Source organism: Malania oleifera, chromosome 4 (genome assembly GCF_029873635.1).
Source record: "Malania oleifera isolate guangnan ecotype guangnan chromosome 4, ASM2987363v1, whole genome shotgun sequence".
NCBI lineage: Eukaryota > Viridiplantae > Streptophyta > Magnoliopsida > Santalales > Ximeniaceae > Malania > Malania oleifera.
In genome coordinates this window covers 124,955,552-124,968,479 of record NC_080420.1, presented here as the reverse complement: position 1 = coordinate 124,968,479, position 12,928 = coordinate 124,955,552, and the positions used below count along the sequence as shown (strand labels likewise).

General features: G+C 39.3%; 1 non-coding gene across 1 annotated transcript; it reads right to left on the bottom strand.

Annotated features, from left to right (window-relative positions):
- Nucleotides 1-439: 439 nt before the first annotated feature.
- LOC131154633 (small nucleolar RNA R71) lies at nucleotides 440-545 on the bottom strand. Its single transcript, XR_009136550.1, has one exon. It is a non-coding gene; the product is annotated as a small nucleolar RNA R71 (small nucleolar RNA).
- Nucleotides 546-12,928: the final 12,383 nt, after the last annotated feature.

Here is a 12,928-nt window from a genome sequence, read left to right as displayed (position 1 = left end):
AGTTATGATCGAACGTAATTTGGTTCCCACTACTCAAAATCTAGAACCCCAAGCTCCCCACCAGCCTGTGGTGGATGAGCAACGTCTTAGGCCTCTTAGGGACTACTTTGTACCCAACACCTACACCTCGCTGTCTTGCATCCAATATCCAGATGTTGAGGCAGCGCAATTTGAGATCAAGACTTCCATCATCTCGATTCTATGGGAATTCAAAGGAAAATTTTTGTAAGCATTTAGATGAGCTTCTCGAGATCTGTTCCACCATCCAATCGAATACATAATTTCGATGATGATGCCCTTCGCTTAACTCTTTTCCCGTTCTCTTTGAAAGAAAAAGCCAAATATTAGCTAACGTCCATAGAGCCAAACTCGGTGACCAACTGGGCCACTATGCAACATGAGTTCTTGAAGAAGTACTTCCCAATTGGGAAGACTATCCAGCTTAGGAGAGCCATCACTAGTTTCTCACAATTGGATGGGGAACTATTCTTTGAGACCTAGAAGCGTTTTAGGGACGTCTTACATAAATGCCCTCACCATCAGGTCCCTAAGTGACAGTGGGTTCAGACCTTTTATGAAGGGTTAGCTGAGCGAGATAGGTCAATGATAGATGAATCTTGTGGAGGTAATTTCCTTACTAAAAATGAGAATGAGGCTTGGGCTCTCTTTGAGAACCTCATCGAAAATTCTCAACAGCATGTAGTTGCTGTTTGTAGACCTTCCAAACCTTCATCGTCCAACTCTGAGGGAGTCTATGAGTTAGCCATAGGACATGACCTAGTGCCCACACTGCACACCATAGTTCAAAACCTCAATCAGTTCTTGTCCTTAGGACAACAACCACAATCAGCAGCATTGATTGTCCCTATGTGCCTTCTTATCCTGATTTTGTGCAAGAAGAAGTCAAAACTACCTACAATTAGTACGATAGGCCGACGAATGACCCAAATTCGAATATGTACAATTCTAGGTGGAAACAACATCCTAACTTCTATTGGAGGCCATAAGCTCCGGGTTTCCAATCTCAAAGACCTGATATCACCTGCTGCTCCACCTCCTTGCATATACCAAAATTCCTAAAATCCTTCCACTTTGCCCCCTATTCTTCATCTTATTAGTAACCATCTCCTCCCAAGCCCAAATATGATTCTTTTTGGGAGATAGCGCTGAAAGCCCTTAAGGGCATTAAGGCTGATCGCCAAGCTGATTGTCAACTCCTCCACTCTTACTCCCAATCTATTGCAAAGTTGGAAGCCACCATGGGGCAACTAGCTACTTTGTTGAGTTAGAGAGATGAGGGAAATTTTCCAAGTTTGCCTTCAGTGCACTCTAAGGGTCAATGTGGGGTAGATTGTGAGCCGACTGCTGGTTTTTCGTCATATAATGAGCAAGCCCAGGATGTGACCATTCTTCAAAGTGGAAGAGAGGTCAACAACAGGGTTGGGTAGAACTTAGATTGAGAAAATGGGTAAGGTAAAGACGAGGGAAAAAACCAAAGATAAACCATGTCATCCTCCTTCTCTTAATCTAGTAACTAATACTAAGACACCTATTCTTTCCAAGGATGGAGCACTTCCCCATTATATTCCTGTAGCTTCTTACCTTGCAACTCTTCATGCACCCTTTAAATCTAAGGAGGCCACAACTGAGTCCATTATGGACACATTTCGACAAGTAAAGGTTAATATTCATCTCTTAGATGCCATTAAGCAAGTGCCTGCGTATGCCAAGTTCCTCAAGGACCTGTGCACACAGAAGCGAAAATCAAGGGTGCACATGAAGAAACAAGTTAGGCTAGCCGAGCATGTGAGCTCAATTATGTTAGGTCACCTTTCTCCTAAACTGAAAGACCCCGGCGCTCCAACCATCTCATGTGTAATTGGAAATTACATGATTGATAGGGTTCTTTAGATTTAGGGGCAAGTGTGAACCTCCTTTTGTACTCGGTCTTTAAGAAATTCAACTTAGGAGAGCTGCAGCCCACCCCGGTCACCTTGAGTTTCATTAATCAATCCATTAAAAGGCCCCGAGGTGTGATAGAGGACATTTTGGTTAAGGTTGAAGAGTTATACTATACTGTTGACTTCATAGTCTTGGATATGGAACTCTAGGGTCCAACCAAAGACTTGATCCCTGTCATATTGGGATGACCTTTCTTAGCCAGGCTAATGCCTACATTCAATGTAGGTCGGGGATTATGGATGTGTCCTTTGGCAACATGTAGCTCCGGCTGAATGTATTCCATGCTTCCCAACATCCACTCAATGACGTCGAAGCTGTGGACGTCGACCTGATTGATGAATGTGTTGAGGAAAGAGCTCCCTCAATTCTGTGGAGGGACCCTTTAAAGGATATACTTCAGCCCGAGAGCCCCTCTATATTTGGTCTGGAGGACCCGTACAAACAAATTTTTGCAATCCATTATTCGACCTCCAGTTTAGAGGGACAACTGTGGGTAAGTGAGACCTGGTTTAATACAAAAAATGGTGGAAGACACTTTTAGCTTTGAACCTAGATGAGTTTGACATGAGCTTTAGTGTGTCTGGTTGAAGACGACAAACTTAGTGCTTCCGGGAGGCAACCCGAGTATTTTTATTTTCTTTTTGAGTCCTTAGATTGTACATAGTAGAGTACATAGGGTTTATAGTCTTAAGGATATGGTTTTAGGTAGTTGGGGGGTGTGACTAGAGCGCGACCAGCACGCATAAGTGCGACTTGGTTGACTCCCTGAAATTCCTCTGAGCTTCCAAAGTATTGAGAAGCTCGACCAGGAGTGCGACCATCTCTTCTTTGGCACAACCTAGTTGAGTTTCTAAACTTATTAGGACCTGTAAATTATCGAGAGGTTCGACCATGTGCACTCCCAGCACTGAGCTGGGTGTGACCTGGTTAAGAGTCGATATTCTTGTTTAGGTTATGGGGTGCGACTAGGCGTGACCAGCCTAAGAGCTGGTGCGACCTGGTCTAAAAAATCAAAAGTCATTACCTTCTCGCCCCTTCCTTTGACCTTGTCACCCACGCTTCATCTACCTCCCCTGAGCCTCGACAACCCTCCAACATCCACTACGGCAAGCCCTAGCTCCTGCAACACCTCTCCTTGTGCGACGTTCTTGTCTAGAAAAGCATTTAGGGTTTTGGGTGAGTTGTTTTCCCATCCCTTCACTCTCCCTTTCTTTCATCTGCAACAATCGCCATTAATCCCACATTTTTTCCTTTTCACTTCAACCATCCCCCATTTCTCCAAACATGTCTCGCCGTTCCGAGTCCAGGGCCACCTCCAAGCAACCCCAGTCTTCTCAAGCCACCGCTAAGCGGAAAAGGGCTCCTATTCAGATACAAGACGACATGTAATCAGGGTAAGAGCCTACAACACCCTTACCGACATCATCAAGGAGCTAAGCAGCCCAAGTCGAGCCTGAGAAGAAGCGAAAAGGTAAGGCCGTTCAAAGGATGAATTTGGACGATTATGATTTATGGTCGATGTACACATTCCGATTGGATGAAACTCGACTCCATGAAAGAAAAAAAATGCTGCATTGCGATCCTCGAAATGAGGAAATTTGACCACTACATGACCCCGCCAACCGCTTCCTACCATCCCGAGCTGATTTAGGAATTCTATAAGAATATGCACCACAATCCGGAGATAGGAATCTATGAAATTAGGACTAGATTCCCAAGAGGGGGGGGGTGAATTGGATTTTAAAAATTTCTTTTAATTTCTTATTAGAATTCTTAAACTTATTTTATTTCTTTTAACCAATTCGTGACTTATTTGTTTAATTTGTTAAGCACTCAAGAATTTAGTTTCTTTATTTAATCCTTAACCATACAAACATCCAATCATTCAACCAAACCAATCAACTATAATTAGAAAGCAAACAAACAAGCCAATACACAACACTTATGTAATATAAAAACTCAAAATGGTTGTTTGTTGATATTAGCCAAATTTGAACCAAGCCCTGTAGTGAATGAGAATTTATACTTACTGATGTAAAGCCCTGTATAAATGAATCCAATCACTCTTTCCAAATTTTTAGAACTCAAATAAACTCTTGGTTAATTTATCTTTGGGATGTTAACCAAGTAATGTACTCCCGTATGGTTTCCGCAAGATATGATGTAACCAACGTACTTCCTTTTGGTTTTTGCAACCCAAATCAAAATTAAACCTTAAGTTTGTTTGGTTTCCAAATATATGTAGTTTATATGATTTTCAAATTTAAACCATCCACGCAATTTAAATATGCACTGAAAATAAAGAATAGAGAAAGAGAGAGTGAGACAGAGATTTTTACGAGGTTCAGCTTATACCCAGCTTACGTCCTCGCTTTTGGCAAACCACCAAAGGTTTCACTAAACCTGTTTCATTGATGGGTGGAACAAAACCTTTACAAGTGATACCCCACGCTCAAACATTCCTTCACTAGGCTATAGCCCACCTCTCCGAACGATGTCCCCTCGTTCAGTCACTTCTTTAGGCTAGAGCCCGCCTCTCTAAGCAATGTCCCCTTGCTTAGCCAACGATCCAAACAAACCTTGGAACGTCAAAGAACTACAAGAAAAACAAGATAAGATCTGCGTACAAGTATACTCTCTCAAAGAACAAGTTAGTACAATTTCAGCACTATATACTTGAATGTAAAATATCATTATGAAATAGAATGAAGCTCAAGTGTAGAATTCACCAATATCCTTCTTATAAGAGGATTAGCAGTAGGAATTCAAAGGAAGAAGGATCAGCACTTCAGAATATCTTAGCAAAAGAGTTTTCCAATGAGTGAGTAAGAGAACTTGTACGAATAAGAGTGCTTTCAGCTTCTCAAAATAGATTTTTCAATTCTTGGATGTATTTTGATTTGTAAAATCATGTATTTATAGGCTTTCAAACTTGTTTTCATGTTGCAAAAGTTTCCTTAGAGAGTTTCCCAAATTTTTAGAAAGTTTGGAGCTCAAACGACTATATTTTAAAATATTAGAATTTAAAAAATTTTCCCATTGAACAGTGCTCAGATGTCTGAATATTCAAGTTCAGTCATCTGAAGTTCCTGAAACCCCTTAAAAAAATGAACTAGAGACAGGGTTAGATGTTTGAAGTAGAGTTCAGACGTTTGAGGTGTCAAGTTTAGATGTCTGAAGTGCCGGGTTTAGACGTCTGAACAGCTACTGCCTCATTATTTTTTTTTAGAAAATCTTCAGACATCTGAAGTGATGATTTCAAACATCTGAGGTGGTTCTGTGTGCTGTTCAGACAACTGAAGTGCCTTCTGTGAACAGTATTTAGATGTCTGACAGCAGTGACCCCACTTCAGTGTTTTGGCCATAACTTTTCTGTATAACACTAAATAAAGTGTTCTTAATGTCAAAAGAAATCTAAGAGAAAATACTACAACTTTCATGTTGAACACATTTTAAAATAAAGAGATTTTGATAGATAAAAATTCACCTCAATGCGGATGTATAAAAACTGACAGCATTCGGAAAAACTCTTTTTGGTGCTTTTCATTCCAAAAATGATTCTAACCTTTTTAAAATAATTTTTGACCTTATAAAATTATTTTCCAAGTATATTAAAAGGTATCTAGGTCCAAGAAGTTAACCTTAGAGCTTCAAAATATTTCAAACGATATTTTAAACAATAAAGCACTTACATGAGACTTCTAAGACATCTAACACTCTAGGTTCTTGAGTCTTCATGCTTTGTCTTTGGATTGAGTCCATCTTTTCTTCAAGCTTTCATATTCTTTGAGCTTTCTCACTTTGCCTTTCTTTGCCTCTTTTGACTTTAATATTCCTTGGCTTTCAACAACTCATTCATGTCCTCATATTCTTCAAGGTTTAATGTATCATCTTTAAGTCCATGCATTGACTCATTTAAGCTTCATTTGATCCTTTTGAGAACTTTGACCTTGCTTTCTCATATGTGAGCCCTGAAATAACATTACTCATACAAATATGTTAAATTCCACTTGTTTGTTAGCATCAAAACATAATAACAAGATTTTAAGCCTTGTAAGACCAACAATCTGGACGACTGTAGTTCAGGGCATGGGGATTGAGCTCACCCCCGCCTTGATTGATAGGGCATGGGCCCATCCGAAGGTCGACACCATGCCATCAGAAGTACTTGACTCTTTATATGTTCACCATATCATCAGGCAGATGTTCCACAGTCAATACTAAGATGGAGGTAATATGGAACGAGGCACGTGCACAGCGTTGAGCAGGGTACCAAACTACCTGCTTCTCTGGGATCTGATTCTCTAGCGTAACATCTGCGCTTCAGGCCACCATTCTGAGCGGCATGGTATCAACCTATAGGCTCTTTATGCTGTGCACAAAAATATGAAGGTGGACATTCCTCAGCTGATACAGGACGAAATGATCAATTTCTAAGTTAGGAACGTGAAGCACCCAAAGTTGAAGAGATCAGCGCCAAGGCCTATGTGAGGGCAGACTGTACGGGAGCCAAAGAGGCTGCTTATTCCATACGCACAGATTATCATGGCAATGTTGATGTGTCTGAAGATCAACTTAGGTGACCCAGATATGCATATTCCCATTAACGAGGTCACCACTGATTTAACATGGCGCCAGAGCCTGCAGTTGGTGGCCATGTCTCGACAAAAGGTTAACAGATGTGCACCTTTTGAGGGAGTTTTAGGGTCAATAGTTTAATGTCTTAGATTTCTATTATGACCCCAAGAATGACCCTGCACGATCACTAGTGCCACCTCCTCGCTGAACACCAAAGAAGAAGAGGAGGACGACAAATGCACCCTCCACGATAGTAGCAACACCCTCTGAGGCCACACCTTCTGCAGCGGCATCTCATCTGCCGACATCCCCCTCTATGCCTTAGGCAGGTGATGATGTGGGTTGCCTGCACCATGAATTCGAGATATTTTGGGCCGAACTACACCACAAGAGGGCGGAGAGTAGGGAGGCAATTAACCAGGGTTTTAGAATGATCATTGAAACACTCATAGTTTGCTTCTCGGTTGCCTTAGCGATGTTTCCATTCAAGAGTGTAGCAGCTGCTCCCACAACCCCTGGACCCTTAGTACCTCTGGCCCCCACTTCTCCCATTGTTGCATAAGAGACCCATTCTTCATCTACATAACCCGCACCAGTTTAGCCTTCGTCCTCTCCAGTAGCTTATTCCCCTATCCGACCATCTCCCCCTTCTCATGCCACTTCACTGCCAAGCTCGGTGATTATGATTGAGATTGAGTCTTCTGGCGAGGAGGAAAAGGAGTCCATTCTGACTGAGTTCCCATCACCAGCTGCCAATGTGGGTGAGGCCCAATCCCCCATGTAGCCTATTGAGGAGCTCGGTAGTGCATAGCTTGCCACTGAGCCATCACTTCCTCCGGCATCTACCTCACCGGTCCTGGCTATGATCATTACCATAATTTTGCCGGTAGACATACCAAGGTGACTCACTTTTAAAAATGAGTAGCACTAGGGCTATCCCAAGTATAGGAGCTACGTCGTGTAATAATTAGCCCAAATAGGCCAGATCATGTCAATGGGGAATGCAAATTAGTTTTAAACTAGCACAAAATAGGAAAAAGAAGATAAGAAAACAATTTTACTGAACATGGTTCATATTTGAAATCTTTGAGGTTTTGAAATATTTATGACGGAATTGAAACAAACAACATCTAAACTATGAACCTAAAGCACACAAAATCAACAGACAACTCACTAAATACACATTCAAATAATAAAATCAAAGCGAAGACTTCAATTAACTCAAACAAATATTTAATTTCAACACACTAATGACAGACCAATCATTCAGTCTTGACACTAACTTTAAATGAAAATGACTAAACTCTCAATAGAAATAACTCAAGGAAGTTACTAAACTTAAACAATCATTAAAGTAACGTTAAAGTGAAGAACTACACTGAAACAAACAAACACACTAATTATCTCAAACCAAAAATGTGAATAGAAATTATCCCAACATCACTAATTATCTTAACCCGAACAAACACACTAATTATCCCGACATCAACTTCACATGGAGACAATAGTTCCATCAATAATGTGAACAGAAATTAAATTCAACCCAACAATAAACTTGAACAAAAATAAACTCAATATCTTAACTACTTAAATGGAAAACAACCTAATAAATCACAATAATAATTAAGAGTCTCAAATAAACTGAAATTAAAAATAGATAATCAATATGAAATTAAAGTAAATCAATAAACAACAAGTTCCAACAAGGTATTTTAAGACATTAAACTAAAATAATACAGTAAGTTCCAACAATGAATTTAAAATGACATTAACATAACAAAATACAAGTAAATAATAATAAAGACAAGAGAGAGAATGAGAGAGGGAGAGAGAGAAGAGAGGAGAAGAGAAATGGAGATGGAGATTGGTTGGTCGTGAGGAGCTTCTCCACCAGCTATGTGCGACGTAGCTCCAACAGGAGACCCCCCACACACAACAACACTTCCCCCAAAAACCCTATATTGCCTCCTAAAAAAAAAAAAAAAAACCCCAAAGCAACCCTAGCCCCTTGCTTTTTGACCCTAGCATCCCTTTCTTTTTCTTTTACTTTTCATTTCCCACCTAGCCACCTACTCCAGCTGCTACCAGCACACCTCCCTTAGCATTGTATACACAGCCAGCCCCTTTATTTGCATTTTAGAAAGGCCCTCCAGCACACACACACTCTCCTAGCTTCCAAGCACTCCTTACACACACACAGGTTGCCCATTGTTAGCTTGCATGGCCGGGTCACATCAAAGACCCAGCCCTACTCTTTTTTTTTTAATTCCATATTGGCTTCAGCCACTTCAAAGACACATTTGCATGCCCCATGGGCTCCAACATGTACACACACAACTCAGCCCAACATCTTAAAAGCCTGCTCCCTTCTTTTTTTCAATTCCAATTTTGGTTCTCACTTATGGGCTTGCTTTTAGTGTCCTTGCTCACGCATGGGCTCCCCAACTATTGTTTCTTTTTTGCTTTACTCCAGCTGCTGCCAGCGTAAAAGGAATGGTCGCGGTTGCATGGCTGGGTCAAATCAAGTTTATTTTATCTTTTTTCTTTATTTGTTCCTTCCATTTTAAGTTTCTGCCCCTTAGCGAACAAGTACGATTTCAACCATCTTAAAGCTCATATCTCTCAAAGTTTGAAACACAAAATTCGTAGATAATTTCCTTTGATTTCCCCAAATTTTTGAATCATCTCGATTGGAGCTCGAACGAGAAAGTTACGGCTAGAATACGAAGTAGTGTCGATTTCTGCTTCCAATAATTGCCCAACGATAAAAAACACCAAAAATTCATAAATTACTCAATAAAACCCAAATATTATAAATAGGACACAATGTTAATTTATTGAGATTAATTAGGCATTTAATTAAAAATATAATTCGTAATGCATGAATTAAAACACCTAATTATGCAATTTAAGCGCGTAATCACACCCTCCAACTAACGTTTTGCTAGTCCCTAGCAAATAACAATGCAATCAAACCGGGGGAGAAACACTAAAATTTCAATACTTATGAAAATTACATGCCATGAAATATGCTTAATGAGTTTTGGAACACAGGACATAGATTAATTCAAGTTACGTCTCAACTGAAAGATTTATACACCATTTAGTAAAACAACCAAGGTGATGGAGTGTAACAAAGCTCACGTGTACAAGAGAGGATAAGAATTCCAAGATTAACCACCAGCAAACATTAACAGTTTCAAACACAATCAATTAGTCTGAAACAACCGCACGGTCTTACTCTAATTCAAAACCATTATACTGGCGACTTTCACACTGTTACACTTTAAAAGACACCTACTTTGTTGATTAGTTAGGACCTCGGTAGTAGGTCACACTACTACAAGGTACCCACTTTTTTGATTAGTTAGGACCCTGATAATAGGTAGCCCTTTCCACTACACAATTGTTCCCCTTTTTTTATTCCCTTTTTTTTTTCCTTTTTCTTTTTGCAACTGATCCCTGACTTGTTTCTTGTTTTCATTTGCTTCAAGATTTTTTCTTTTCTCTTTCTTTCTAAGCCATTAGGATATGGTTTATTAGAGTCGCAAACAAATGAAGTGTATATCAACCAGAAATGGTCTAAGGTAGTCTTTCTAAGTCTTTTAACCTGTGTAGTGTGTGTAGCAAGACTTCAACACCCTTCTCTTAGTTACAACTACATGAAATGGATAAAGCTCTCTTTTGATTCAAACTTTGATTGCACTAGATCCTACATGTTTCGTATCCTACAAAAAAAAAAAAAAAAAATTGGCATGTAACGTTCACAAATGAGGAATTTAGCATGCTCTGAGCTCAATAACAATATTTTCCAAAAGGTGGACCTAACTAACATGCAAACATCACATGAAATTTTTACATTGAAATTCTATCACATGGAAGCACACAATAGCACACAATATCACATACAAATGCTCGCCCCCCCCCCCCCCCCCCCAAAACTAAAATGTAGCATTGTCCTTAATGATTGAAAGGAGAAGCAAAAGAATGATACTGAGGAAAGTAGAAGCGCACCTGGGTAGAGAAGTAAAGGAAAGTAAAAACTAAAACTAAGGGAAAATGTACTTGCTAATAAACTAAAATAAGATAAAATAAAACAAAATGAAAAACAAGGGAAAAAAAAACATCATAGTATGTCTGGTGGAGGCTCAGGAGGAATTTCATCTGGTAGGTGCAGGTCTATAAATTGAACTAGCAAGTCTCCAAATTTGAGTCGCCACAATGAATCAGTCCTGTCACCTACACGAAAGTTAGTCTCAAATAAATCAATGTGTTCTAAGATACCAAACAAAACATGTGTAGATCGCCTTCCTTCTTTTAACAAGAAAGGATCTTTATTTAGTATATTGTCCAGGAAATTCAATTCTTTAAGAACCAGTCTCTGAGGAAAAATTCTCGGAACAGTTACCTTCGGTTCTTCAGAAACATCAAAATTAGAATTTTTACATGGTTTCTTCAAATTTAAGCTCTTACTATTCTTGTGACAACCCGAATAAAAATGGTATTTAAAATAATAAAGAGGAAGATAAATTATCAGATGACTCGTCGATGAACACAGGGGATTCGTCGACGAGGACATAAGAGGGCCTCGTCGACCAAGCCAAATTTCGTCGACGAGGAAATACCGAGAGAGGTTTTTGAGCCGATTGAATTTCGTCGACAAGGAGTGGGTTTCGTCGACGAAATTACTGAAGGACTCGTCGACGAGATAACGTGGCTCATCGACGAATCCAGTCCTATAAATACTAAAAATCCGAAGTTTAACTTCCAAACTAAGCAATCTCTCACCTTCTCTCTCCTCCCTTCAGTTTTTTTTTTTTCTCTCTCTCTCTTCGATTTTGGGCCGGATTTCCGCCGGTTCGACAATCTGAAGCCACCACGACGCTCCTGTGGAAGTTATCTCCAAATCTGCTGGAGCGAATCGTTGGTGAAAGCAAGTTGGAAATCATCCCTGAGTTGAGGTAAGACTTTTTAAACCAAATTTGGTCTTGCGATAGTTATAGGAAATGATATACACACGAAAATACTGAAATTTAATACTAGGAGTTTTCATTTTCAGGGTATTGATCTGAAAATCCTACGGGGGTTAGACCAGGATATTTTAGGGGCTTTCTCAGTAGCCAGGTAAGGGAATAAATTAAAGCAGTTATTTTCATGCAAATTGTTATTATTTATGAGAAAAGTTATTTTCTGGAAAGCATGTATTATATCTGTAGATTACGAAAGAAATGCATGTTTGAGAAAAATACTGCTACTATATTAAAATGTATATATATGTATGAGATGCCAGAAACGATAATTTTAGAATGCAATGTATGGTTTTATACAACAAATGTGTGGCATGAATATTATTTTACATGGAAGAATATCATGATATGACAATGATACGAATGGAATATGTTTTGAGAAATTATGAAAGAATACAATACATTATGATGTTGAAAATAGATGATAAATTGATTATTTTTAGAATGATACATATATGTATACGAAATGATTTCGACGCGAGGTCGTATTTACAATTTCGACGCGAGGCCATATTTATGTATGATTTCGGCGCGAGACTGTATTTATGAGACGATCGGCATGAGGTCGTATTTATGAAATGTTCGGCGCGAGGCCGTATTTATGAAATTATGAAAGATGCTATATTATCACATATTATATGTTATCAGAACCCGAATGTTAGTTTAGTTCAGTTCAGGAGCACGGTACCGTAGCTTATAGATTTGATGTTTATGATCAGATTAGTGCTAACCACCCCACGAGTGGGTGGGAGATGGATAGTTGATGTGGCTTTCAGTAGAGTGTGGACGTCCACCTGGCAGTCTGGACTAGGGTATGGAGGGCCTATCGTACTTACAAACATTTTTGACTCGGCAGTGGTCGACTAGCCATTGTCGGGTTTCACCTTCGGGCTGCACAACCCGTTATGGGGGGTAAAATATGACATTAGCTAACTATTCATCCTGGGTATGTTTTCTATATTATTAGTTATAACAGACATTTTATGTACGATATGATTTACTAGAAAATATGAAAGCATACAATTATTCAGTACGATATGATGAATGTTTTCAGATATATGAAATGTAATGTATATATATAATTGCATTAAATGTTTATGTAGCCACACAGCTGTATTTAGTTTATTTTCCCTTACTGAGATGTGTCTCACCCCCGAACGTAATTAATTTTTCAGGAGACCCTAAAGGCCAGTGGGTCGTGGTCGCCGTTGAGTGAGTTAAGCTTCCCTGATAGAAGGGTAAGCTTTGATCTAGGATAAGGAAATTTTTTTGTATGATCCTAGAGTTATTTTGATGTTTTGGAAGTTGTGTAAAATACAGTATTTTGATGATGTAGTAAACTTTGGTATTATGTTTTATGG